Raw genomic sequence first — 27,308 nt, 5'->3', positions numbered from 1 at the left:
AGCTTAATGTTGACAACATGCGTAGAACGTAGAGACAGACTCTGAAATCTTCTGAAGACACATTTTGTGTATTCACGTCGTCAGTACCGAAGTCAGGTAGATTTGCAGCAACAGCAAAAACGAAATGTTTCGAACCACCAACTACAAATCGCAGTTCAGAGTAGTTGAATATTCACACAGAAAAAGTTCATTCCCCTGCAATGATTGTAAAATATTTCCTTAACTGAAATTATTCTCGCAGTCTTTTACGAGAAACAAATTCGTTATAACTTAGAAGTAGCTTTTTAACCACGTATGCGCTTATCAAACAATAAATTTCTGCTCCAGTACTTTGGTATTTCTGAAATTTACAACTATATGCTTCTTCGAATCTATCATTTGATAATGTGATTGTATTATTTGTTTCGACTGTTGGAACAAGCATTTGTGTCATTCAACATTAGTATATCTCGTGCTTTCGATGTAGAAGAACGTTAACAACGCATCTTGTGTCATTCAACATTAGTACATCTCGTGCTTTCGGTGTAGAAGAAATTAGCCATAGGTTCAAACGAACGAAGAACGCATACTAAGCTGTATGCATTTTGAGTGACAGTCAGTGCTTGGTACAAAGAGAAAATAACTATGAGCCTTGACGACTTGGGGGGGGGGGGTGTAATTAATATTTCAGAGCTCTAATAATGTATCGTAACTGTAGGCAATAAATTCTGATAAGACATCATCAGCGAAATAATTGATTTATTGCAGTTTTGTTTGCACTGTACACAGAATTTTTGAAAGTTAACGATTAGATAATAAGGTAACCATTTAAACCTTTAGATTAGTCGTTGTTATAGAAATATATAATTGTTCAAAAAACATGTTAGTATGAAGACTAATAAGGGAAGAAATTTCATCGTATTTAGCTGTTAAGGGCGGAGAGACAAAGGCACAAAGTTTCTGACAGCCAGTTTCCTACTTTAAATCTCAAACTTTTTGATAATAACTCCTGAAGAGCGACTGTGTGAAGTCGCTGCCGAGGATCACTCCGTCACCTTAGATACCTCTCCTTGTGCCGTTGTAGCGGAGTAACTATGTGTAGCCACTGGATATTTTTCCTCTCCTTTGTCTTTTTGATTCTCATCCATAACGAACACGACTCTACAGCTGTATGTACTCATTACAGTCCCCTACATAAAGCTTTATTCTTAAAACACTTGACGACGATATGTGGACATGTGTCCGGAAACGCTTACTTTCCATGTTAGAGCTCATTTTATTACTTCTCTTCAAATCACATTAATCATGGAATGGAAACACACAGCAACAGAACGTACTAGCGTGACTTCAAACACTTTGTTACAGGAATGTCAAAATGTCCTCCGTTAGCGAGGATACATGCATCCACCCTCCGTCGCAGCCGGCCGCGGTGGTCTAGCGGTTCTAGGCGCTCAGTCCGGAACCGCGGGACTGCTACGGTCGCAGGTTCGAATCCGGTCTCGGGCAAGGATGTGTGTGATGTCCTTAGGTTAGTTAGGTTTAAGTAGTTCTAAGTTCTAGGGGACTGATGACCACAGATGTAAAGTCCCATAGTGCTCAGAGCCATTTGAAACATTTTTTGAACCTCCGTCGCATGGAATCCCTGATGCGCTGATGCAGCCCTGGAGAATGGCGTATTGTATCACAGCCGTCGACAATACGAGCACGAAGAGTCTCTACATTTGGTACCGGGGTTGAGTAGACAAGAGCTTTCAAATGCCCCCATAAATGAAAGTCAAGAGGGTTGAGGGCAGGAGAGCGTGGAGGCGATGGAATTGGTCCGCCTCTACCAATCCATCGGTCACCGAATCTGTTGTTGAGAAGCGTACGACCACTTCGACTGAAATCTGCAGGAGCTACATCGTGCATGAACCACATGTTGTGTCGTACTTGTAAAGGCACATGTTCTAGCAGCACAGGTAGAGTATCCCGTATGAAATCATGATAACGTGCTCCATTGAGCGTACATACTGACGAAAATAAAATGAGCTCTAACATGGAAACTAAGCGTTTCCGAACACATGTCCGCATAACATCTTTTCTTTATTTGTGTGTGAGGAATGTTTCCTGAAAGTTTGGCCGTACCTTTTTGTAACACCCTGTATACCAACAGCCTCGACCTTCTTATGCGTTAACCAACATTTCCGTAGTTCATTGTGTTACTATACATCTTCTTTGCGTGTAATTTCGACGTTTCGACTGATGTTAAAAGAATCTTTTAGGATTGCAGTTTTCTCTAAAGTGATGTCAGGGCCTTATTGCGGTTGATATTTATTTTATCAGTACGTAACAGCGCCAAATATTAGATATCTACTTATAAATGTGTAATATCTTTTTTTCTGTCCTTTCTGTTCTGTGGCTGTAATTACCGAATCCCGGTTACTGCTTATAAAACGACCGTATAATATTAATAGCATAAGGTGTCAGACACTGATGAGCCAAAACATTATGGCCACCTGCTTGATATCTTGTTTGTCCGTCTTTGGAACGAAACACGTAACTGAATCTGCGTATCAGGCTCAAATGGGTCTGAGCACTATGGGACTTAACATCTCAGGTCATCAGTTCCCTAGAACTTAGAACTACTTAAACTTAACTAACCTAAGGACGTCACACACATCCATACCTAAGGCAGGATTCGAACCTGTGACCGTAGCGGTCGGCAGTCCCAGACCGAAGTGCCTATAACCGCTCGGCCACATCGGCCGGCTGTGTATCAGGAATCCAACAGTTTGTTGGTAGGTTTGTGGAGGTATGTGCCATTAGACATCTACCCACAGGTCATGTAGTTCGCGTAAATAACGGGCCGCTGATTTGCGTACGCGGTGACGGCACCCGATAGCAAGCCAGATGGGTTCTGTAGGACTTACATCAGGCGAATTTGGTCGCCGAGAGATCAGCGTGAGTTCACTGTAATGCTTCCAAAACCACAGTAGCATGGTTCTGGCTACGAGTCACAGACAATTATACTGCTGAAACATGACATCGCCGTCGTGGAAGACATCAAGCATGAAGGGATGCATGTGGTTCGCTGCTATCAGCGTGTCTTCGGTTACTACCACAGGTCCCATGCAAGCGCAGGAGAATATCTCTCATAATACTGCTCCCGTCAGCCTGCGTCCGTGACGCATGCTCGTTTCGAGCCGCTGTTCATCTCGATGACGACGTTTGTGGAGACGAACAGCGACCTAGTATAGCAAAAATGTGATTCACCCCGAGAGCCGACACGTTTTCATTCATTGGCGTCTAATCTCAATGGTCGCGTGCGTACTGTAATCGTAATAGACGATGTCGTTGGGTCAATATGTGAATATGTAGAGCTGGTCTGCTGCGGAGCTCCATGTTCAACAAAGTACGATGAACGGTGTTCTCTGAAACACTTGTGCGTGCACCAGAATTGCGCTCTTTCTGCAGAGGTGTCACAGATCACCACCTGCCCCACTTTACAGAGCAGACAAGCCTCCGAATCCCACGTTATGTGAAGAGTCGTGGACGTCCAACCACTTAGCGCCTGGTGGTAGATCCACTCTCCTTCTACCCCTTTCCGTATATGCTCATGACAGTAGCGCGTGAACATTCAAAAAGCTTCGCCGTTTTCGAGAGACTCGTTTACAGGCTTTGCGAAATAATAATCTGTCCTTTGACAAAGTCGCTTATCTCTGTGGATCTCCGCACTCGCAGCCCATATGTTCGTTTGGTTTATCCCCATCCTTCTCTGCTGAACTTACGTATTTTTCATAGCAGGTCATTGCCCGCATTGTCACCATGCGGCATCAATCTCACCCTAGACAATGGTCATAATATTTTGGCTTATCAGTGTATGTTTTTAAATTTGTGATGTTGTAAGAGGAAGTTCATACTGTCTCAAATGACGCACGACTTCTGATAGTCTCCTTTTTACTCTGAGTAGCAGTAAAGGAAGTTTCAAATCATCCAACATAATTAGGGTTCTTGAAAACTAGAATACAGCTTCCACTGTGTAAAATGATTTTTATTGGATTCAAGACTGGTTTCGTAGTATTACAAATACATCTCAGGTGAACATATATCTCAGGTCATAAGATGATTAAATCTGGGATATATGGAAGACCGAACATTCGTCATCAATTTAGAATGAAAACTAAACCAGTAAGAAGGCGGTACGTCGAAAACAAAAGCTGCAACGTAACGATACAATTTCCGATTAACTGTCAAGAACGAAAGTTTTAACCCGATGGTGACACTGTCAAATAGCTCGAAAGATAAATAGTGGACACCAGCGATACGTTCAATGAGGAATTTCCACTTTAGGAAAACCAGTACCATTCATTATTCAAGAGCTCGGTATCACGAGGCCCGGAGAACTGCACCTCTAACGGTCTAATATTACTATGATATGGTCCTAAAATTTCGGTATTAATCAGTCACACTAAATCAAAGATTAACTAGTTTTGTCGTTTCTATACCTAAATTTTTCGGGATGCATGAACTCTGTTGACTGTCCTATCATTTCAAAGGCAGTTGGAACGCCCTATACCGACAATGTCAAATTTAGTGACTTCGCTTCCCTGTATTTCAGAAACCACTGTAGCCATTGACATTAAACTTTTACCGGACACTAATCTGGATGTTCTGAGTCTACTGTACTACAACAATTGCATTTCAGCCACTGCTTTCGGAATTAGAATTATTTAATAACACAGTCAAAATTTTGTGTAATTTTTTGTACGTTACCCCACATAATTTTAATTATACATAACATTGTGTTCTTCTTTTACTTCAGTAGACTCAGGATATGTATATTATCACTCCCTGAAAATTTGAATACTCGGAGTGGTTTCTGAGATTTAGGGAAAAATGGCACAGAAAATGTAAATTTTCAAGAATAGCTTCTAAAGTTTCAAAAGACTGTAACTCACTTAATACACGCTTAATTTTTTATTTTTTGTCACTCGGAAGTACCCTGCACCATACTATATATCATCCTCTTGATCTTTTTCCAAGCTTTTTCTTCTTTTCCTTTTTCTGGACCCCTTAATGGCCAACTGTGCTGCATACTTTGCTTTATCAATGCGAACCTTGTCCATCCGTTCAACTTCTCTGATGCAGTTTGGTCCAGGATTAATTCCGATATGCTGTAGCACTTTCACCCTACCAATGTTGTCATCATTAAAACGCTTTAGTGTCTTCATTCCAACAAAAACATTTTTTGGAAAGCGAGTCCATATCAGATTATTGAACGACTAATTGGGATTTTGAGTCTGACCATGCAGACACTTCCTCAGAAATTCAGGATTTGCCAGATCTCTGTAAATAGGTTTTATGACATGCATGACTGCTACTGGGATGGAATGCGTATGGCTGCATGAACTGTTTGAGTATCGGGCATTGCGATAATTAGTCCATGAATCTGGTCCAGGAGGGCAAAGGTGGAGTGCTGGTTTTTCATCAGATGACAGTCTGTGGAAGAAGGTAGCCCATTCTGACTGCTTCATCTTCAACAAATATCCGTATTATTTCTAATGGCCATCTCATAACACTGCTGTAGTTCATCAATCATTTTGTCTGTCAGCCCGCCTCCTATGGTTTTACCATCAGAAAGTTTCTTGTCTCTCAAACTTTGTTTCAACTTCCTCAACCTGATGCCCAGCCTCCTCTGGACATGACCAACACATTCCATATTGTGATAATCTTCTCACCATAAGGCTGAGCGGCTACTACACTGTTATATGCTTTTGAATCTCGATCACCTAAGAACTTAGTAACAAACTCCCCTTTCGTTTACAGATCGACTAGAAATTTCAGTAGCTGCAGAGGTCTCCATACCACCACTTGTTCCTTCGTAATTTCTGTCACAGACATGCCCCTCTTCATTCCCTGATTTACACTGATAACAATGTTTCCAGTATCCACACCGCTCACCATAGCAACAGAATTCTTAGAACAGTAGCCGTGCTTCTGCCAAGTGCCATGAAAAGCTACTGGTATGTCAGTCGCACTATCATTTGTTTCAACAGCTTCGTTTGCAGCACCCTTGTTTGTCTCACATGCAACAGATTCCACAGTAGCTCCAATAAATCCTGCATACTTACCGATTTTACAAGGTGGGTGTGTTATATTCATCACGGAACACGTTGTTTCTGCTGCAGTGTGTTCTTTGTCAATAGCTCACAATCCATAAAACCACCTAACATTTACTTCAAAATAATTATCTTTACATTTGTCAGAATTCCAAAGTGAATGAGTATATTTACAACTGGCACAATTAATGATAAGTTTCCTGGCTAGTCCATTTGATACTTCACTGTCTTCATGTAAACTATCTAGCCCTCTGCATATTTTACAACACGCACATTCACCTAACACCCTTGTTAGAATGTGTAAATCTATTAGAATATAACCTAACCAACCATTTACATGACTTTCGTTTTGAGAAAACATTGTATCACAACGTTTCATTTTAATCTTCGAAGCACTAATGAGTGTTTCTCTACATACAGACGAGTTTGCCTGTATTTTATTGTAACTTCACACACCACATGTTGAACACAATGTTTCCCTATATTCGAAAATCTATTAACAAGATACCCTCGTTTCTTACAAAAATTAGTTTTGGCGTCATACTTTACTTTTTGAGAGATTTACCTATCTATTCATCACTTTTCCTCGGAAAAATGATAGCACTTCGACATACAACGCGTGTTTATACTATGAAACGATACGATACTGTTTTTGACAGTGCTACCAATACAAAGACGTAATTTTACCTATAAAACATAGCAATGTAAAGCCTTACACATAAAAAATTACAGATTTTACTAGATCTTGAAGTAATGCACGTAAAAATTTTAACATTTTAAATCGGTGTAGATTATATTTAAAAAAAATAACATAATACACTTCCCATGTGAGTTTATAAATCAATTTATTCGGAAAATTGCAAATTTTATAATGAGATAAAAATCCGAAAATCTGAAAAATAATTTTTTTCTATTCTAACTCCCATTAAAGTCATTAAAAACGGGTACTCATGAAAATAATCGCAATGCAACACCAATATTTTAAAGTATTCGTAAACATTTTCACGCAAAACTCAGATTTCAAAAACTTATGGATATCACCTCTTAGAAAGCATATTGTCGGCAACCGATGGAAATCAGACTTTACAGTCTGTTTCAACTAACTTATTGGCGAGGCATGACCTTTTTATTTGTTCCTCTTAACGCAATAGTAAATAATTATTTAAATAAAAATAAATTTTTGGTACAAAACGTTTTTAAAAGAGGTTAAAAAGTATAAAATAGTTTCTGTTTACTTCTTAGACGTTCCTAATCCCATACAGAATTTTTAGTAGTTGAGTCAATACTCGTAATATTTATAACGAAAAACTTAAGGTGCATGCAGTACATAGTATTTAGTGGGTGAACTATGCATTACATGAGCCCTGCATTTTTCGTTAGAAACTTTACGAGTATTAAAAATTCACAAGCACAAATTTTTAGGACTATCTGTTTGAGGTTAGGAGACAGTAGGCAGCCAGAATAAATTATTTTATACTTTTCTGTCCGATTTTAAAACATGGGATATGAAATTTATTTTCATTCAAATAATTGTTTTTTGCTTTTTAGTCTTGTGTGTATGAAGTTTTTCAATGGATTTTAAACGTTTTGAAGAGATTATATTATTTATATACAATATGTTAGGGGTATAGGTACAGATATGGTTATCATTGCTATGTTAATATATACCAATTTCAATGTGTAACTTGTTTCTCCTCTGCATTTAACTGTCTTCTCACTATGTATAACTTAATTTACTACGTGATGTTTCCTGTACAGTCGTAACTACACCGGAAATGGACTACACCAGTCAGTATAGATTACCCTTTTTGTCTCCATCCATCCACAGTTCAATATCTGACCTCCCCCCCAGGGGAAAATAAACTACAGGGTATTTACAATGAGACTCCAACATTTGAACTCTTAAAATCTGGGAGGAAACACAATTTATTGACGAACAAATACAGGCAAATCATTCAGCTGCTCGTCAAGTTTTCATACACAAGTGGACGGTTCAGTACACTTGAACATGGGCGCCAAGGGTAGCGCGAAGGATATGAAGTCTATAATCGATTTCGTGCCGTGTGTTGCGGAGCATCTGTTCTGTGACAGAGTTGATGACAATTCTTATGCGCTGTTTCAAGTCTTGCAGGTCCTTTACTGGTGTGTCGTATACCCGGCCTTTCACATAACCCCACAAGAAAAAATCTAGGGGGGTTATGTCGGGGGAACGTGGCGGCCAAGGAATTGGACCTCCACGGCCAATCAGTCTTGCGGAAATGTGTCATTTAAAAATTTTCGGACATCAGGGCTCCAATGGGGTGGTGCCCCGTCCTGTTGAAAAATCACATTTGGCTGCAGGTCTGTTATCTGTAGCACGGGAAATTGTTCCAACATGTGCTGGCGGAGTGGCCGAGCGGTTCTAGGCGCTTCAGTGTGGAACCGCGGGACCGCTACGGCCGCAGGTTCGAATCCTGCCTCGGGCATGGATGTGTGTGATGTCCTTAGGTTAGTCAGGTTTAAGAAGTTATAAGTTCTAGGGGACTGATGACCTCAGATGTTAAGTCCCATAATGCTCAGAGCCATTTGTTCCAACATGTCCAGGTAGACAGCTCCACCATTAACTTTCGGACTGTCGCGCATGTGTTCCCTAGGTGCATGTGGATTTTCGGACCCCCAGATGCGCACATTGTGAAGATTGACAGCCCCTGACACGTGAAAGGTTGCCTCGTCAGTAAACATCACGCCTGATAAAAATGTCTCGTCCGCGGCAATGCTATCTAACATGACACATGCAAATTCTTCTCGCTTTGGTCGATCATCAGGCTTGATTTCTTGCACAACCTGCACTTTATATGTGTACAAACGTAATCGCTGACGAAGCACTTTGTGCACTGTTGAATGTTTCATACGAAGTTCTCGTGCTGCCTGTCGCACTGACTTCTGTGAACTTTGTTCGAATGAACGCCGCATTTGTTCAAAAAATGGTTCAATTGTCTGTGAGCACTATGGGACTTAACATCCGTGGTCATCAGTCCCCTAGAACTTAGACCTACTTAAACCTAACTAACCTAAGGACATCACACACATCCTTGCCCGAGGCAGGATTCGAACCTGCGACCGTAGCGGTCATGTGGTTCCAGACTGAAGCGCCTAGAACCGCACTTGTTCCACATGATGTTCGCTGATCCCAGGCTTACCACCACCATGCCCTTTCGCAACACTCCCAGTAGCCAAAAACTGATCACACCACTTCTTCATAGTCTTGAACGACGGGGGCGCTTTGTTGTAAATTCGGCGAAAGTTTCTTTGCACTTGGGTCACCGATTTTGTCTCTGCATACCACCAGACCACTTGTGCACACTCCTTCATATCCTCCATTTTGCTAAAACAATTGATTGCAGCTCCACTACAGCCACTTGGCGTATCAAATTTTCACACCACAAACTTGTTGAGTTGCTCTGTCTGCCCCTTCAGGATTCACAGATCCATCATCTGAAATGAGAAAGATATAGGATATTAAAATGTTGGAGTCTCATTGTGGACACCCTGAATAATCGCTTCCTTGTGCCATGCGCACTAATCAGCCTAAAAACATACCACTCGTAATAGCTATGATTATTACTCTGAAAATAAGTAATTCGTGATGTTCTGTTGTTCAGTACACTGGCCTCAGTCACTGTTAAAAAAAATCTGGACTTTATCCTTGGTCTCTTGTACATATACTAGGTTTTTACCTGTGGCTTTGTCTGTGTACATGTGTATCACATATATTTCACTCTTATTCTCCTCCCTCTCTCTTTGTTCGTCTCCTTTTCTCCCTCTCTCTGCTCAACTGTGTCCATCAATTCACATGCCACCTAGAACTCACTCCCATACTACCCACACAACACGCCAGTCCTGTAGGGCAGCCAAGATGTGAGGAGTTACCAAAATATTTTATCATCGCCTCTACCCCTGCCCAAAAGACTGACAAGTAAGGAAGTTAATACCGTGGTATCAACTATTTCTGAGTTACGTTTAAAATTTCAGTCACTAGCTACACCGGAAGTTAGTTTAAAATCAACAGTAAAACTTTTGCCACACAGACAAGAAAGCGACCTAATAAAAACGCTTTAAAATATCTCCGTGTGAGTGAGAGCTGATCGTTTAGAGAGGGAATGTTGTGGGTCGCGTATCCGGTAGGGGTTGCCACCCTGGAGATAGACGCAGCGCCGCCATCAGGGTCCGGTGTCCGGGGATTACCGGGGGCCGGCGCGGCCGTTCCGTGGTGTGGAGAGGTATTTAGCGGCAGCACTAATCGTGCCAGAGGGCCGGCCGGCATTATCTTGAGAGGTCCGGGCAGGCCCACGGCCCGGTTCCAGGCCAGCGCGGTAAATACGACGCGCCGTTTCGCTAAATACAAACCTAATTGCGGGAGACAGAGAGAGGTGGGCCATCTGGCGGCCAGCACCGGCGCCGCGGTAATTACATTACGGAGGGATGAAAGTGAGGCGGCTGCGCAAGCTCATATGGGGCACTCTTTCCTCATCCGCACGCAGCGCCGTCTGCCCGCTCTCTAACGCACACTCCTTCCCTCACGCCCCTACAAATTTACTCTACTTTTCAAACCAAGCGCTATCCGCTACAACAAATGCCGTCTATAAAACTGAAAAACAGGCGTACACCCAGGTAAACTGCGAGGTGCAATCTGAGGTGGGGCTGGTTTATTTCTCCTAATCTCCTACACCCACTTTAGATAACATTTCAGCCAAAGATAGTCCATGTTTTAATTTCGGTGTAGAAAATTCAGTCCACCTACCTCGGTAGGATTCTTAAGGTCCATCCTCTTCATTCTGTGTGAACAGATATTAATTCAGCCAACGAAAAAAAATCGACTAATTCCCAAAAAAAAAAGAGGCTTCTTAATTTCGAAAATGGTTCAAATGGCTCTGAGCACAATGGGACTTAACTTCTGAGGTCATCAGTCCCCTAGAACTTAGAACTACTTAAACCTAACTAACCTAAGGATATCACACACATCCATGCCCGAGGCAGGATTCGAACCTGCGACCGTAGCGGTCATGCGGTTCCAGACTGTAGCGGCTAGAACCGCCCGGCCACACCGGCCGGCTCTTCAAAAGAAGTGCTCGCCATAACGTTACGTAAAATATTACATAATACGCCACACAGAGTTGGTAACTGACCAGAAATTTGACACGCAACTAACTTCCAAACTATTCAGCATAAAAAATTTTAACAAGTGATCACAAACTTCAGTCGCTTCAATTTTACGGTAAAGTAACCAAAATATTATATATGTTTGAAATCGTGCCAACTGCTGGGGCAATCTGAATTGTTATATTATTCAAGTACGCCAAGTTCTCATATAAGTCACTTTACTGGTTACCGGTTTCGACAGATGTGTGCTGTCATCATCGGATCTTGTAACAAATTAACAGACATCCCTGATCTTTGCAAACTTGCACCGTTGAACATGATATTTTAGAATAATATAACAAGCAAAATATTTAATGAAATACTGCATATTATCCTAAACTCGTTTAAGAGCGGCTCCACATGTAATCAGCCAGTAAGACGGGTACCGGGGGGCTCCCCTATTCACTAGACAGATGTGCAAAGCTACACGCGAAATGTGGGAATTGCGTTATACCCATTGGCTGATAAACTGAACGGCCAATAAGAAACGCTGCTGTTCTCAGATACTAAAGGCAATCCGCGACACAGCTAACAGAATTACAAAAACTGAAGACGAAATAAATGTAAATTTGCTAAGCCAAATCTAAATGAAAAAATATCAAAAGTAATAAATTGTCTCAGAAATAAAATATTAAGTCATTTGGCTCCTAATACGTATTCCGGCTGCTTTTATACAAAATCATTCAAACAACACAGGACTAACATACCACACACATTAACATCGCTTACATCTCATCAAGTAATAATATCCCGGAATAATCTTGTACATAACAAGTCGTAAGTTTTATCGTTTCGAAAAAATCAAGCTTCTGTCACGAAACATGGTGATGGCGTTAGTCCGTCTCTGCATATTGTCCCTTCAATGTGACACATTTTTCGCAATGATAAATGGCTTGGTGGCGAGCTTGGTTATAAAAGTATGTATTTTGGCTGTTCACGAAACGTTGTACAGAAAAAAACCATTCCGACGTCATTCTCAAAATGCATGTCACGCACTGGTTTCTTCACCAGGGAAAAGAGCGTGAAGTTATTAGGTGCTATGAAGGGAGAATACATGGGGTGAGGCAAAATTTGATAACCCAAAGGGGTAGTATGTATTACTGTACAGTCATGTGCAGAATGATCTGAGGCAATGCCGAGTAGCAAAACACCATTATGAGCTGCTTTCCGCAATATTTCGGCTTGACAGCTTCCTGTAACCTCTTCAGGAGACTTTGGTAATATACTCTTGCGGCGGTTCCCTCTTAAGAGCATAATCTGTAGGCACCTCGTCAGAGCAGTTCCAGAACAACTCAGCGTTTCCTTTTCCCGCATGACAGTTCGATCTTCGCCAATTTCGGGAGTGGTCAATCCATATGTGTCCACTGCCAGCTTCTTTGGTTGTCTCAAGGTCATAGTATAGTCGTCCATGGTGGTTATACAGCTCAAGATGTCACGTGTATTGCCTAACAAAGCTGTAACATTTCCACTGTTGCCTCGGCTCGGTAGCTTTTTGAATGGGTGTGAATATGAGCATTCACGAAAGTCGTTGTGTGGCGACTTTTGACTTCCATTTCTCCCATTACCGCATCAGTCCTGATACGCAGGCGTTTCTGCACCTGAACTTGTACCTCTCTTAAAATTTATGACTCGTAACAAAGAGATGATTTGCCACTTCTTTGTTCATGATTCACACTTACAGTGGCAATTTTTTTTTTTACACGGTCCAGTCGGTCGCGAAATTAGTACCACAGCGAAAATCCAATGAAGCTTTGCACCGATGTGTTGCACAGGGTCTCTAGTATGGCCATAGAACGCATCACATCGTACTTTTCAGTTCTGAGAGCACTTAGATATGCCTAAAACAGTAGAGTCTCCCGCCAAGTGTTGAGTCCGTGCTGTCGCTCGATTTCTTCATGCTGACAGGTTGCGCTTGATTTCATGCAGACCACATAACTTAACTGTCACACATCACAGGAAAGTGCGGAAATGCTGCAGGAACTTAGAAGCAGAACGTACAGACGTTCATAATGCATACGGTCAGGCAAGGAAGCGAATGTAAACCTATGATCTTGTTCAGCTAGTGGATCTGGCGATTCGAGAAAATCGTTCGCGAAGGGCAATTCAGAACAAGTGAAGAGGAATATTGTTATCAGGCATTGTCGTTCTTCATAACTGATCGCCTGGAACAGTAGCTAAAGCAATGACGCTCCTGCACCGTTCGATGGGAACTGTTTGCTCAAATAAGTCGCTGGTTATGAGCACAGCATTTTGGCATAACTACGTGCAGACCAGTGTACAGTGTACCAACTCGCTAGACAGAAAAGAGCAGAAAAAGTTTTGCGTTCCGTCTTTAGTCCCGCGAAATCTTCGTCCATGGCACTTCAGCATACCTGTCCAATGCAGCTGCGGCATTGCAGAGACAAGTCGATTTTAAACGCCCCATGACAGTAGCCGGTAGACAAGGAGTCAGAAAACTATACTTCGTCCAGATAATGTTTTTGTGGCTTGTTTATTATGCGACAGCAATCCTGCCCGGTTCTAAGGATAACATAAGGTAGGTAGCACTCTTTAAGGAATGTCTGTGGCTTTTCTAACAGGTTTAATGATGTTTATCGACTTAGGACTAAACTACTACCGATTTTATCCGAAATTGTTAGTTACGAAATTTCCTCTGCGTGGCTCCAGTTTAGAAAATTTCTTTCTACTAGTAGTATAGTTAACGAGTTCAAATGTATTTGCTCTCACATATATGCCGTTTTTAGTGGACGGTCACTTTTCTACCGTGCGGTAGTGCCATACAGTAGACAATTATTGTACAGTAGCGCACAGTATACTGCAATAATGCACAGTATTGTGGAAATCATTGGGGGAAATGAACAGTAATCAATAAATTACTTAACATTCAAGAAACAATGTGTTGCGGATAATTCTGTGATGAATATTTTGAATGATCCAGTGCTGACAACAGTCCACGTAGTTTTGTTGCAGGAAATGCAACAGTCGAAGGTGCTCCGCTGCTGGCTACCTGAAGAAGCGTAGGAAGCTGGGATGAGGATATTCGGCGTCACCGAGCAGATTTTGCTCATGAATACTGCCGTCAGAAACGAAGCATGAAGTATTTCATCGGCTTCTGGCATCTTCAGATTCACTGATGTCGAGCTTCCAGAAAATGACGATCAAAGAAAATGAACGCGTAGCATCAGAGGTAGAAGATCTGCTTTTCTAACCAGCCTCCAGTGGATAAACCGAAAGTGACCCTTCTGATAGCAGTAATGACACAAGCGACGAATACAGCTGAGATTTCGATGGAAAAGTTTAAAATACCTAATAAAATATTTCAGTACAGCAATTCCGGCTTCTAATTAATTCTCAGGGATTTCAAAATACCACATACCCGAAGTTATACTCGAATCAGCAAAATTTACAGTTTTTGATCAGCCATATTGGATCCACCATTTCATTTTTTTTAATTTCCGCATCGGATTTGTAATCACCGACCCCACAAATCAATAAAGAACACTGTATTCTAGGGTTATATATATATTACTTCCAGGTTTTGAGGCGATTCAGCGTAGAGAATAATCGGAAAGCACAGATGGCTGCCTTCTATGAAGTGGATGTTGCAAAATTGGCACTGCGTTACAACAATGTCAGAGTGGCACCTATGTGGAGAAGTAACTGAGATGAATAGCTACATTTAAGATTTTCATTGTGATTCCCATTTCGCGACCGATCGGACCTAAAAAAAAAAAAAAAAAAAAAAAAAAAAAAAAAAAAAAAAAATATCTGCTTTAGAATGTGGACGATAACTTTTCGCAACAGATCTTTATGATTTCAAGCGGCTGATAGAATGATAGAAGGCGTAAAGGTGGAACTTCGTATAGTTTTAAGGCTGTTCTAAAAACACATTTTTTGCTATGCGTAGCGACTAGACGAATTATCTTATAAACTGAAGCAAGAATACATAACCGTCATTGTTACCTCAGAAGTTGATGTAACACTAATGTAGTGAAACTGTTAACACTGTGCTTCCATTGTAGGCACCGCATTGGCTTATATTGCGTGTCCCAGAAAATTAGGAGGAAAACTACATAGATAACAGAGGACCTCAGACCAGGTAAGGTACCATTGGTAGGAAATGGATATTTAGTTCCTTATTGGTACATACAGACTAAACCCGAACTCATCTGACAAAATTTCGGAGAGTGTTTGGGGATATTTTCCGAGTATTTTGTTGTAAGGAGCCCTTCATCTCCAATGTCTCGTTAGAGAGTACTAATTAAATTGTGGTATATTACAATTGTGTCTGAGAAAATATCTTCCTACAGTCCAAAAAAGGGTAATTCGTAATCGCCAAATGATTCATGTGAAACATAAAATAATGCAACAACCCTTACATGTTAAAATTCTATGATTGGGTTACTGCCGCAACAGGAACAGCTCAGCATATTGCATTCAGTGAACCCTGACACGTGGTGCGTTCTTCGATAGTGAACCTATTCATACTGATGTATGAATATCTTACTACTAACTATAGCGTTAGCCGGTGAGACAAACACTAGACAAAACTGAGCGGTAGTGAATGCAAGCTTGAAGGTGAATAGTAATGTGGACATTACTGCTGTCGACATTAAGTACCGAAAATCACTGGTTTCTTTCCAAAAAGACACACAGTGTACAACGTCGACATTCGCACTCTTATGTAAATACTTTGAATGCGACACTGATACAGACATACAGGTAGATTCACCAGCCCCTACCGATGTCATTTTATGCAACCTGCAATGTTATACCTGCCCCTGTGCGAGATTTTCATATTATCTCGCTCTCTACGTGCAAACTAATAGTCCTTAAAAAAGGGTACCTTTTTGTAGGAAATTTAATTTAGTTCATGCTACACTCCTGGAAATGGAAAAAAGAACACATTGACACCGGTGTGTCAGACCCACCATACTTGCTCCGGACACTGCGAGAGGGCTGTACAAGCAATGATCACACGCACGGCACAGCGGACACACCAGGAACCACGGTGTTGGCCGTCGAATGGCGCTAGCTGCGCAGCATTTGTGCACCGCCGCCGTCAGTGTCAGCCAGTTTGCCTTGGCATACGGAGCTCCATCGCAGTCTTTAACACTGGTAGCATGCCGCGACAGCGTGGACGTGAACCGTATGTGCAGTTGACGGACTTTGAGCGAGGGCGTATAGTGAGCATGCGGGAGGCCGGGTGGACGTACCGCCGAATTGCTCAACACGTGGGGCGTGAGGTCTCCACAGTATTTCGATGTTGTCGCCAGTGGTCGGCGGAAGGTGCACGTGCCCGTCGACCTGGGACCGGACCGCAGCGACGCACGGATGCACGCCAAGACCGTAGGATCCTACGCAGTGCCGTAGGGGACCGCACCGCCACTTCCCAGCAAATTAGGGACACTGTTGCTCCTGGGGTATCGGCGAGGACCATTCGCAACCGTCTCCATGAAGCTGGGCTACGGTCCCGCACACCGTTAGGCCGTCTTCCGCTCACGCCCCAACATCGTGCAGCCCGCCTCCAGTGGTGTCGCGACAGGCGTGAATGGAGGGACGAATGGAGACGTGTCGTCTTCAGCGATGAGAGTCGCTTCTGCCTTGGTGCCAATGATGGTCGTATGCGTGTTTGGCGCCGTGCAGGTGAGCGCCACAATCAGGACTGCATACGACCGAGGCACACAGGGCCAACACCTGGCATCATGGTGTGGGGAGCGATCTCCTACACTGGCCGTACACCACTGGTGATCGTCGAGGGGACACTGAATAGTGCACGGTACATCCAAACCGTCATCGAACCCATCGTTCTACCATTCCTACACCGGCAAGGGAACTTGCTGTTCCAACAGGACAATGCACGTCCGCATGTATCCCGTGCCACCCAACGTGCTCTAGAAGGTGTAAGTCAACTACCCTGGCCAGCAAGATCTCCGGATCTGTCCCCCATTGAGCATGTTTGGGACTGGATGAAGCGTCGTCTCACGCGGTCTGCACGTCCAGCACGAACGCTGGTCCAACTGAGGCGCCAGGTGGAAATGGCATGGCAAGCCGTTCCACAGGACTACATCCAGCATCTCTACGATCGTCTCCATGGGAGAATAGCGGCCTGCATTGCTGCGAAAGGTGGATATACACTGTACTAGTGCCGACATTGTGCATGCTCTGTTGCCTGTGCCTATGTGCCTGTGGTTCTGTCAGTGTGATCATGTGATGTATCTGACCCCAGGAATGTGTCAATAAAGTTTCCCCTTCCTGGGACAATGAATTCACGGTGTTCTTATTTCAATTTCCAGGAGTGTATATCCGGATACGTTATCACTAGAGGCTGTAGTTTTCAAGTTGTACAAAAAATAAAGTTCAAAAGTGACCTTCGAATTCACACCCCCTCCCACACACAGCTTCCACCGGTCAAGATTTCTAGTACATTATTCAGGGCACTTACACCTACCATCGTACAAAAACTTGCAAGTGCACGAATTATTTCCCACATTCTACCTTGTTTGGTCGTCATTGATTGACCTAGAGATGGAAAAAAACTTACCGATTAACTCCAATAACGGTATTTTAGTTCTGAATATCTGGCAGTTTTCTGTATTTTTATGGTCACGGCTATAACTGGTGTTTTTATTTTTTACTGATAACCGTGAAAAAAGTCGAAATATCAATTAGCCTTAGCAGCAGTGTTAAAACTTTTGTTTATAAGTAAACCCTTTTATTCCTAATATTTCCATTGCTGTGAAATATAGCGCTATTTTAGAAAAAGGGAAAAACGATCAGTGCTGTTTTAATAACAATACCAACGGAAACGAGCGACTAACACATATCATAAAAATTGGTACAGCATTACTGAGACGATAATGTACTTTTTACCGTACGTAGTGGCCTATTGGATGGTACGCATATACATGCATTGTGCGAGATTTACCCCATGTGGTTTATATGATAGTTTCTCACAGTCGTCGTCGGACATCAGTTGTATTACAGAGTGGCACCAATCCTAGTCTGTAAGTATTTCATGAAGTGCCTTATCAGTGAAGTACGATGCTCCATTTACTTCAAAAGATTAAAAACTTGAGACATCATATAAGAAGGAAGCATAAAACTTAGCAGTTCATTCATAATTTACAATAGAAATAGAAAGTACCTGATTGCTGTCGTGTCTACGTAATATGTGTTTGTCTGTTTGAAATGCTTGAAAACGGGCGAATTAACACACAGAATAAAGTACTTCTACCTCAGTTTGTAACCTTTACCACTTACTATTCACAGTGCTCAAATAGTGGATGATCCTCGATTACAACATGAAGTTCGAGCAGAGTTCCAAAACAATAGAATCAATAAGAGAGTCCCGGTGATTTTTTTAGTATTCAAGCACCTAGCACATTTCGAGAAAAGCAGCGAACGGTGGACGGACTGAATTTTCTTTTATTTACCTATTTAACTTAATACTTCGATTATATGCATCTTTAAACTGAGAGAGTCCAAATTTTTCAATCTTTGTTCAATATACCAATTTCTTTATCTACTTTTTCCACTTTTATGGTCTCGCTGAACCATTTCAGTCAATTATTTTCTAGTCGTCTTCTTCAGTAAGTTTCTTTGCGAATTCCGCAGTACCTTTTTATTCATTCTGAGCCTTTTTGTCGTTCCTCATCTGTAAATACCCTTCTTATTATATGTCACTTGCCTGTTTTGGGTTTAAATCTTATTTTTATATTTTTCAGTTTCTTTAAATTTTCTGGTTTGTTTAGCAAATCGTTCAGGGTTAGTTCTAGCTCTTTCATATCCTCCCTGATTTTCTTTATCCGTCCTACTATTTGCTTCATGTTGCAAAATTTCTCTATAATTTTTCCTGATAAGCTGGTTCCTAACGTCCTCGTATTTTGTATTAAGCCCCTGAGTTCATTTTCTCGCTGTTTGTTTCTGTCATTGGAAATATATGTTTTTGATGATGGCGTTTAACCGTTTTTATTATGTAGTGGATTATCTTTCTTTATATTGTGCGTTCCGAGTGTGACACTTCTATTTTATGACTCCAGTACCTTAAGTAGGCTTTTATCACATCCACAGTTCCATCATGGGTGTTTTTTCCTTGGATTTATTGGAGCTACTTCTTCAGTTATTTGTTTCATCTGGGGAACTATTTCCTCTAGATCTGTTGTATCACATATTAATACCACACCACAGCGTATCAAGGTGGGTATCACAATGCAAGATTCCATTTGACGCCGATAGCGGTCGCGCGGGATCTGACGAACCTAATGGAGTGCATCCGAGTCACACGTCCACCACCTCTGTACCATGAGCGCCCTTAGCCATCACAATATAGGACGGCCGGCGGCGCCGTTCAGCAGACTTGCTCTTGGAGCCACTACGCTACAAAACGTTCGTTCATGTTTCATTCTTGTAGACATAGATAGCTGGGCTCTGTTTCTTGCTCCTTATTTGTGGTGATCTTCATATATTTGGTGATACACAGGTTAAGTAAATGTGTTTGTTGTGCTAATTTCTCCGCTAATCATTTCTGCTCCTCTGCAGCTTTCCTTATGACGACAGTTGCCACAACACTCTGTAGCTTGCCGTTGTGTTCGAAGTAGTACACAACAGGATCGTTCCCTCTTTGTTCCCGTATTCCTTGTTATTTATCAATTTATAAGAATTCTAGGTTCTCTTGTTTTTGGGGCACGAGTTTTTCTTTGTCAATAGGGTGAATTTTATTTTTATTCTTATTATGTAACGGTCTGATCCAGTATCAATCCCTCTCAGAACCTTCACATTGTAGATTTATGAGTGTTAATTTTTGTCCATACAAACACAATCGAGTTGCTATTATCCTTTTTTCCAGTCTGGTTGTTGCCTAGTTTTGACTTTACTTGGTCTTCTCTTGAGAGGTATGTTCACTTTGAGACCAAATCATAGTTTGTACAGAATTCCACCAGTCTCATGCCATTACTGTTTGTTCTTCCTTGTGTTGACTATTTACCTATTATGTCTCTAGGTCTCTTTTTCTCTAACAGGACATGAAAATCTCCGATTAAAATTTCTGTGCATTTCATATTTATTTTTGTTATCGCCTGATATAAAAGCTCCCAAAATTCATCCAAATTAGCTCTGTGTCCCACCTTATTATTTTTATCAGTAGCTGGGGCGTGGGCAGTTATTACGCATATTTTATTTGCAACTGTTGCAGTTAGTGTCGATAGACTGGGTGATTGTGATTTAAATTCTATACTGAAGAGCCAAAGAAACTGGTACAGGCATGGTTGGTTGGTTGGTTGTTTTGGGGAAGCAGACCAGACAGCGAGGTCATCGGTCTCATCGGATTAGGGAAGTATGGGGAAGGAAGTCGGCCGTGCCCTTTCAGAGGAACCATCCCGGCATTTACCTGGAGTGATTTAGGGAAATCACGGAAAACCTAAATCAGGATGGCCGGACGCGGGATTGAACCGTCGTCCTCCCGAATGCGAGTCCAGTGTCTAACCACTGCGCCACCTCGCTCGGTGTACAGGCATGAGTATTCAAAAAACAGAGATTTGTAAACAGGCAGAATACGGCGCTGCGGTCGGCAACGCTTATATAAGACTACAAGTGTCTGGCGCAGTTGTTAGATCGTTTACTGCTGCTACAATTGATGGTTATCAAGAGTTAAGTGAGTTTGAACGCGAGTTATAGTTGGCTCACGAGCGATGGGACACAGCATCTCCGAGGTAGCGCTGAAGTGGGGATCTTCCCGTACGACCATTTCACGAATATCAGGAATCCGGTAAACATCAAATCTCCAAAGCCGCTGCAGCCGGAAAAAGATCCTGCAAGAACGGGACCAACGACGACTGAAGAGAATCGTTCAAGGTGGCAGAAGTGCAACCCTTCCACAAATTGCTGCAGATTTCAATGTTGAGCCATCAACAAGTGTCAGCTTGCGAACATCATCGATATGGGCTCTCGGAGCAAAAGGCCCACTCGTGTACCCTTTATGACTGCACGACACAAAGCTTTACGCCTTGCCTGGGCCCCTCAACACCGACATTGGACTGTTGATAACTGGAAACATATTGCCTGGTCGGACGAGTCTCGTTTCATATTGTACCGAACGGGTGAACGTGTACGGGTATGGAGACAACCTCATAAATCCACGGAACCTGCACGTCAGCAGGGGAGTGTTTAAGTTCTGTAATGATGTGCGGCGTGTGCAGTTTTAGAGAATTGGGACCCCTGATACGTCTATATACGACTCTGACAGGCGACACGTACGTAAGCACCCTGTCTGATCACCTACATCCATTCATATCCGTTGAGCATTCAGACGCACTTGGGCGGTTCCAGCAGGACAATATGACACCCCACACGTCCAGAATTGCTACAGAGTGGCTGCAGGATCACTATTCTGAGCTTAAATACTTCCGCTGGCCACCAAACGCCCAAGACATGAACATTATTGAGCATATCTGGGATGCCTTGCAACGTGCTGCTCAGAAGAGATCTCCACACCTTAGTACTCTTATGGACAGCCCTGCAGGATTCACAGTGTCAATTCCCTCCAGGACTACTTCAGACATTAGTCCGGTCCTTGCCACGTCGTGTTGCCGCACTTCTGCGTGAAGCCATACAAGATATTAAATAGGTGTGCCAGGTTCTTTGGCTCTTCAGTGTATTACGAATTCAGTTATTTTGAGACTGACCTAAAATCCCATTCCGAATTGTGGGCATTGCTTCATTACCTTTTTCCTGTTATCTTCTTGTGATTCTATCGGTTTCTTGTTTCTGGAAGTCAAATTATTAGAATCCCTGGATGTATGATGGAATTTATGTTGTATGCTTGCCATGTAGACTAAATTTTGTGTCTAAATTTTGATCTTCTGTCAGTCTTCGGTATTTTCAGATGCTCTAACTCATCTAACTTAGCTTTCAAATCGCTGTCCACAGTATCAGAGAGCAGTCTACCTTGGCAACTGTTGCTTAAAAGATTTCCTTCCATGTTGGATTTTCAAAGGTAGTCAGCCTTATATGGTGCAAACTACGAGCTACAAATACTGTTGTTATTTCTAGATTTACTATAGAAAAGAAAAGGAACAGAAAACAGAAGATCGATTATTTCAGAAACCTTTTTGTGGTGTCACCGCCAGACACCACACTTGCTAGGTGGTAGCCTTCAAATCGGCCGCGGTCCATTAGTATACGCCGGACCCGCGTGTCGCCACTGTCAGTGATTGCAGACCGAGCGCCGCCACACGGCAGGTCTAGAGAGACTTACTAGCACTCGCCCCAGTTGTACAGCCGACTTAGCCAGAGATGGATCACTGACAACTACGCTCTCATTAGCCGAGACGATAGTTAGCATAGCCTTCAGCTACGTCATTTGCTACGACCTAGCAAGGCGCCATAGCATTTGATATTATTTTATATTGTGGTTATAACATGTACCGTCAAGAGAGATGTTCTACAATTGTGGATTAAAGTTAAGTATTACATCAACTACGTACTTTACTTGCTACTATTAATTCCTTTAACTGTTCCAGACCTCACGCCAATCTGCGTGAGCTTAACGCGTGCCTTTCGGCTTCCTCTCATTGTGACTGGGCTGTCTTGCCAAGTCACAACACTTTTATTGTCAGCGGTTTTAACAGTCTGGTTAAACTGACACTGAAAAAAACCCAAAAACGATGTAACCGAAAACCGTTAGTCTCAGCGATGACTGCCTTCCCTCTGGCCCTATTGCACCACTGACGCCACTGACTTCTGTTCTATTTGGGTTCGGGCGAAGTCTACACTTTTTCTAATGGTTGTGCCGTTAACGACTCACATGTGACACATAATAATGAGATACATAACCAGTCTTGTCAAGAATATTAAGTTTCTTAATTTTATTTGCTGATTACGTGATGGTCTGTCATAACTCACGCACTGTGTTCGCATCCTTAGAACTGTTGTGTTTAAAACTGAGCAACATTTCATCAGCATTATCGAAATTTGAGGACAAGGCACTTAAAGCGGACGTCCGAAGGGCTACAGAACAAATTACGAAAAACAAGATGTTAAACATATAACGGTGCGCTAAGCATATAACTAGTAAAATTATGACACAGCTCTCAATACTAAACCGCTAAAATATTTAATTAATTGGTCTTGCTATGGGCGCCCATGATGAGAGCGCTGTTATACATACATGAGACAAATTACTGACAAAGTTCTGTTCGAAATGTTCAAACGTGTGTGAATTCCTAAGGGACCAAACTGCTGAGGTCATCGGTCCCTAGACTTACACACTACTTAAACAAACTTATGCTAAGAACAACACACACACCCATGCCCGAGGGAGGACTCGAACCTCCCGCGGGAGGGGCCACGCAATCCGTGACATGGCGCCTCAAACCGCACGGCCACTCCGTGTGGCGATAAAGTTCTGTGAGCTAGGGGATATATGATAACCTTCAGATACCATGTACGTTTGACATTGTGTTGCAAGAGCTGTTGTGGAAATCAGTCCCATTCCCGAGAAAGATCTATAAGGAAACATGGATGGCAGGTAAGTGAATGTAGTTCGATTCCCTAATGCAATCGAGGCATTCTTTATATGATTAAAGTATAAAAAAGTGAGTAGTCATCCCAGTAAGGAATTAATTCCGAGAAGCATCTCGAAGCGGATGGACATTGTCGACCGTAAATTCTCGACAAATTGCAGTTCTGGAAAATCTATCATATGGTTTCATTTTATGTGGTTTCAGCACCTTATCTCCGCACATCTGGGCGTTAAAAGCATTCCTCCGACTACCAACATACTCCTTACATCAATTGAACATCAAGTCACCAAACAAATCACACCACCGACAATCTGGTCTTTTCCGATGATCTCCTTAGTTTGGACCACAGGTACTGAGGCGAAAATTTGGAACACACCCACTAAACAAAGGTTCTCAAGGTATGTCTGCGCATTATTCGTGCTCTCGTTCACTGAGGTGACAAAAGTCATGATATAGACTGTAAGTAGGCTGTTTAGGTTTTCTTATTGGTAACGCCACGTAGCGCTCTGTATGAAAATCACTGGCTGTGCTGTGTGCAGTCTGTAGCTAGTTTGCGTTGTTGTCTGCCATTGTAGTGTTGGGCAGCTGGATGTTAACAGCGCGTAGCGTGGCACAGTTGGAGGTGAGCCGCCAGCAGTGGTGGATGTGGGGAGAGAGATGGCGGAGTTTTGAAATTTGTAAGACTGGATGTCATGAACTGCTATATACATTATGACTTTTGAACACTATTGAGGTAAATACATTGTTTGTTCTCTACCAAAATCTTTCATTTGCTAACTTTGCCTATCAGTAGTTAGTGCCTTTAGTAGTTTGAATCTTTTATTTAGCTGGCAGTAGTGGCGCTCGCTGTATTGCAGTAGTTCGAGTAATGGAGATTTTTGGTGAGGTAAGTGATTTGTGAAAGGTATAGGTTAATGTTAGTCAGGGCCATTCTTTTGTAGGGATTTTTGAAAGTCAGATTGCGTTGCGCTAAAAGTATTGTGTGTCACTTTAGTGAATGTTTGAGTACGTTCAGTTTTGCTCAGCTGTTTGAAAAGCAGATAATGTAAGAGGTTTATCAGCACGGTAATTCAGAAATTTTTCTAAGGGGACGTTTCAAGACGCGTGCACTTAGACAGATGGTGGTAGTAGACACAAGTTACAAAAGGGCAGTGCTTTGGCGGAGTTGTCATTTGTACTCAAGCGTTCCATGTGAAAATGTTTCCGGCATGATTATGCCGTATGACTCGAATTAACAGACTTTTAACGCAGAATGGTAGATGGAGCTAGACGCACAGGACACTTCACTTCGGAAACCGTTGGCAAATTCAATATGCCGCGATCCACGGTATGATCAATGTCCCGAGAATACCACATTTTAGGCATTACCTTTTACCACGGACAATGCAGTTGCAGACGGTTTTCATTTAACGGCAGAGAGCTGCGGCATTTTCGTAGAGATGTCATTGCGAACAGACAAGCAACACAGCGTGAAATACCTTCATAAATCAATGTGGGTTGTACAATGAACGTATCCGTTAGGACAAGCGGCGAATGTGGCGTGATCTGTGACAGCAGACGACCAAAACGAGTGCCTTTGCTACCAGCACGACATCACCTGCAACTCATCTCCTGGCCTCGTGACCATATCGGTTTGAACCTAGAATACTGGATAACCGAGGCCTGGTCAGATGAGTACCGACTGCAATTGGTAAGAGCTAATTGTAGGCTTCAAGTGTGGCGCTGACCACACGAATCCATGGACCCAAGTTGTCAACAGGACACTGTCCAAGCTTATGGTGGCTCCATAACGGCGAAGGCTGTGTTTACATGGAATGGACCGAAACGACTGGATATTCGGCTGCTTGGAGACCATTTGCAGCCATTCACGGACATCATGTTCCCAAACAATGATGGATTTTAGAACTTTAAACATAGCTGTGTGCTGCAACCGTGAAAATATTTTTTAGAGTAAAGACAGCCCACTGGTTGCAATGGATTTTATAGTCGAATTGACTGTCATTTCTAGTTAAAATTTTTAACTAGAAATGACAGTAAAACTTTAACGTAGGCTGTTTTATTATGTGACGTGGCCTTTTTGGCGTTAAAATTGTATGACGAGAGCTGTTATGCTCAACTTCTTACGTCATCATCATCTTGGACAGTTTCCAGCCACTGGCTGGGTCTGTCGGGAACACAAGCCTCTCCATCGTGTTCTGTCTTTCCACCATTCCCCCTCTTCCACCTTCGTCCAGTTCTCTCCTCTTCTCGTCACACATTCCTCCACTCCCTTCACCCATCTATCTCTTGGTCTTCCTCTGGGCCTCTTCCCCTCCAGTTGCAGATCAAACATCCTCTTTGGAATTCTTCCCTCATCCATTCTCTTCATGTGTCCATACCACTGCAGTCTTGATTTTTCTATCCTGTCCTGTACTGGTTCCTCCTTTAGTCTTTCCCTCACATACACATTTCGCAATCTGTCTCGTCTTGTTACACTCAACCTGCTCCTCTGGAACGTCATTTCACTAGCCTGTATTCTACTTTTGTCGCTTTTGTGCATTACCCACGTCTCACTTCCGTATGCCAATATGGGGACAAAGTAGGTTCGGTATATAATTCCCTTGGATTTCTGTGGTACCTCCTTGCTCCAAATAAGCCCCCTAATGCATTTGTAGAACTGCCCTGCTTTTCTGCACCTTTCATTTATTTCCATTGCGTTTCCCCCCTTACTTTCAATCATGCTTCCCAGGTACTTGATGTTCTCTACCACTTGTAGTTTTTCCCCTCCTCAAGTTATATCCACATTTGGCCTATTCTTCTTCTTTGTTGTGACAATTATTTCACTTTTCTTTGCAGAGAAATGCATTCCATATTGTGCTGCCGTTGCCTCCCATACATCTAACTGCTCTTGCACCTCCTTCTCGCAATTTCCCCATAACATCAGGTCATCGGCAAAAAGCACTGCTTTCATTCTCCAATTGCATCTGATACTTGCTGTAGGATTTTCATAACACGAAAAGTCAGAAAAATGTATGAGGGAAGTGAGAGTTGTGTGAAAGTGGGGAGGGAACGTACTGCATGGTTCAAGCTGGAAAATGGGCTGCGACAGGGAAGTGCACTTTCAACTTCTTACGTATGTAATATAAATTCTGATGAAGGCTCCCTTAGTTTAGGAGTCGAAACCATGGTCAATTCGACTATAAAATCCATTGCAACCAGTGGGCTGTCTTAACTATAAAAAAAAGATGGATTTTTTATGGATGACGTGTCTCGATTTTTCGCGATTGGTTTGAAGAACTCGAGCGAATGGTTTGGCCACCCTGAACGCCTGACATGAATCCTATCGAACATTTATGGGACTTAACCGAAAGGTCAGTTGGTGGACAAACTTCTGCAGCGTCAACACTCGCAATTATGGGCACCTATAGAGGCGTCTTGGCTCAGTATCTCTTCAGGGGACTTCCATCGACTTGTGGAGTCCATGCTATGTCAAGCTGTTGTACTACACCGGGAAAAAGGAAGTCCGCTTCGATATTAGGAGGTATCCCATGTC

This window comes from Schistocerca serialis, chromosome 4 (assembly GCF_023864345.2).
Source record: "Schistocerca serialis cubense isolate TAMUIC-IGC-003099 chromosome 4, iqSchSeri2.2, whole genome shotgun sequence".
In the NCBI taxonomy this organism is placed as follows: Eukaryota; Metazoa; Arthropoda; class Insecta; order Orthoptera; family Acrididae; genus Schistocerca; species Schistocerca serialis.
The sequence above is the reverse complement of the archived record's forward strand: the minus strand, read 5'-3'. Positions refer to the sequence as shown.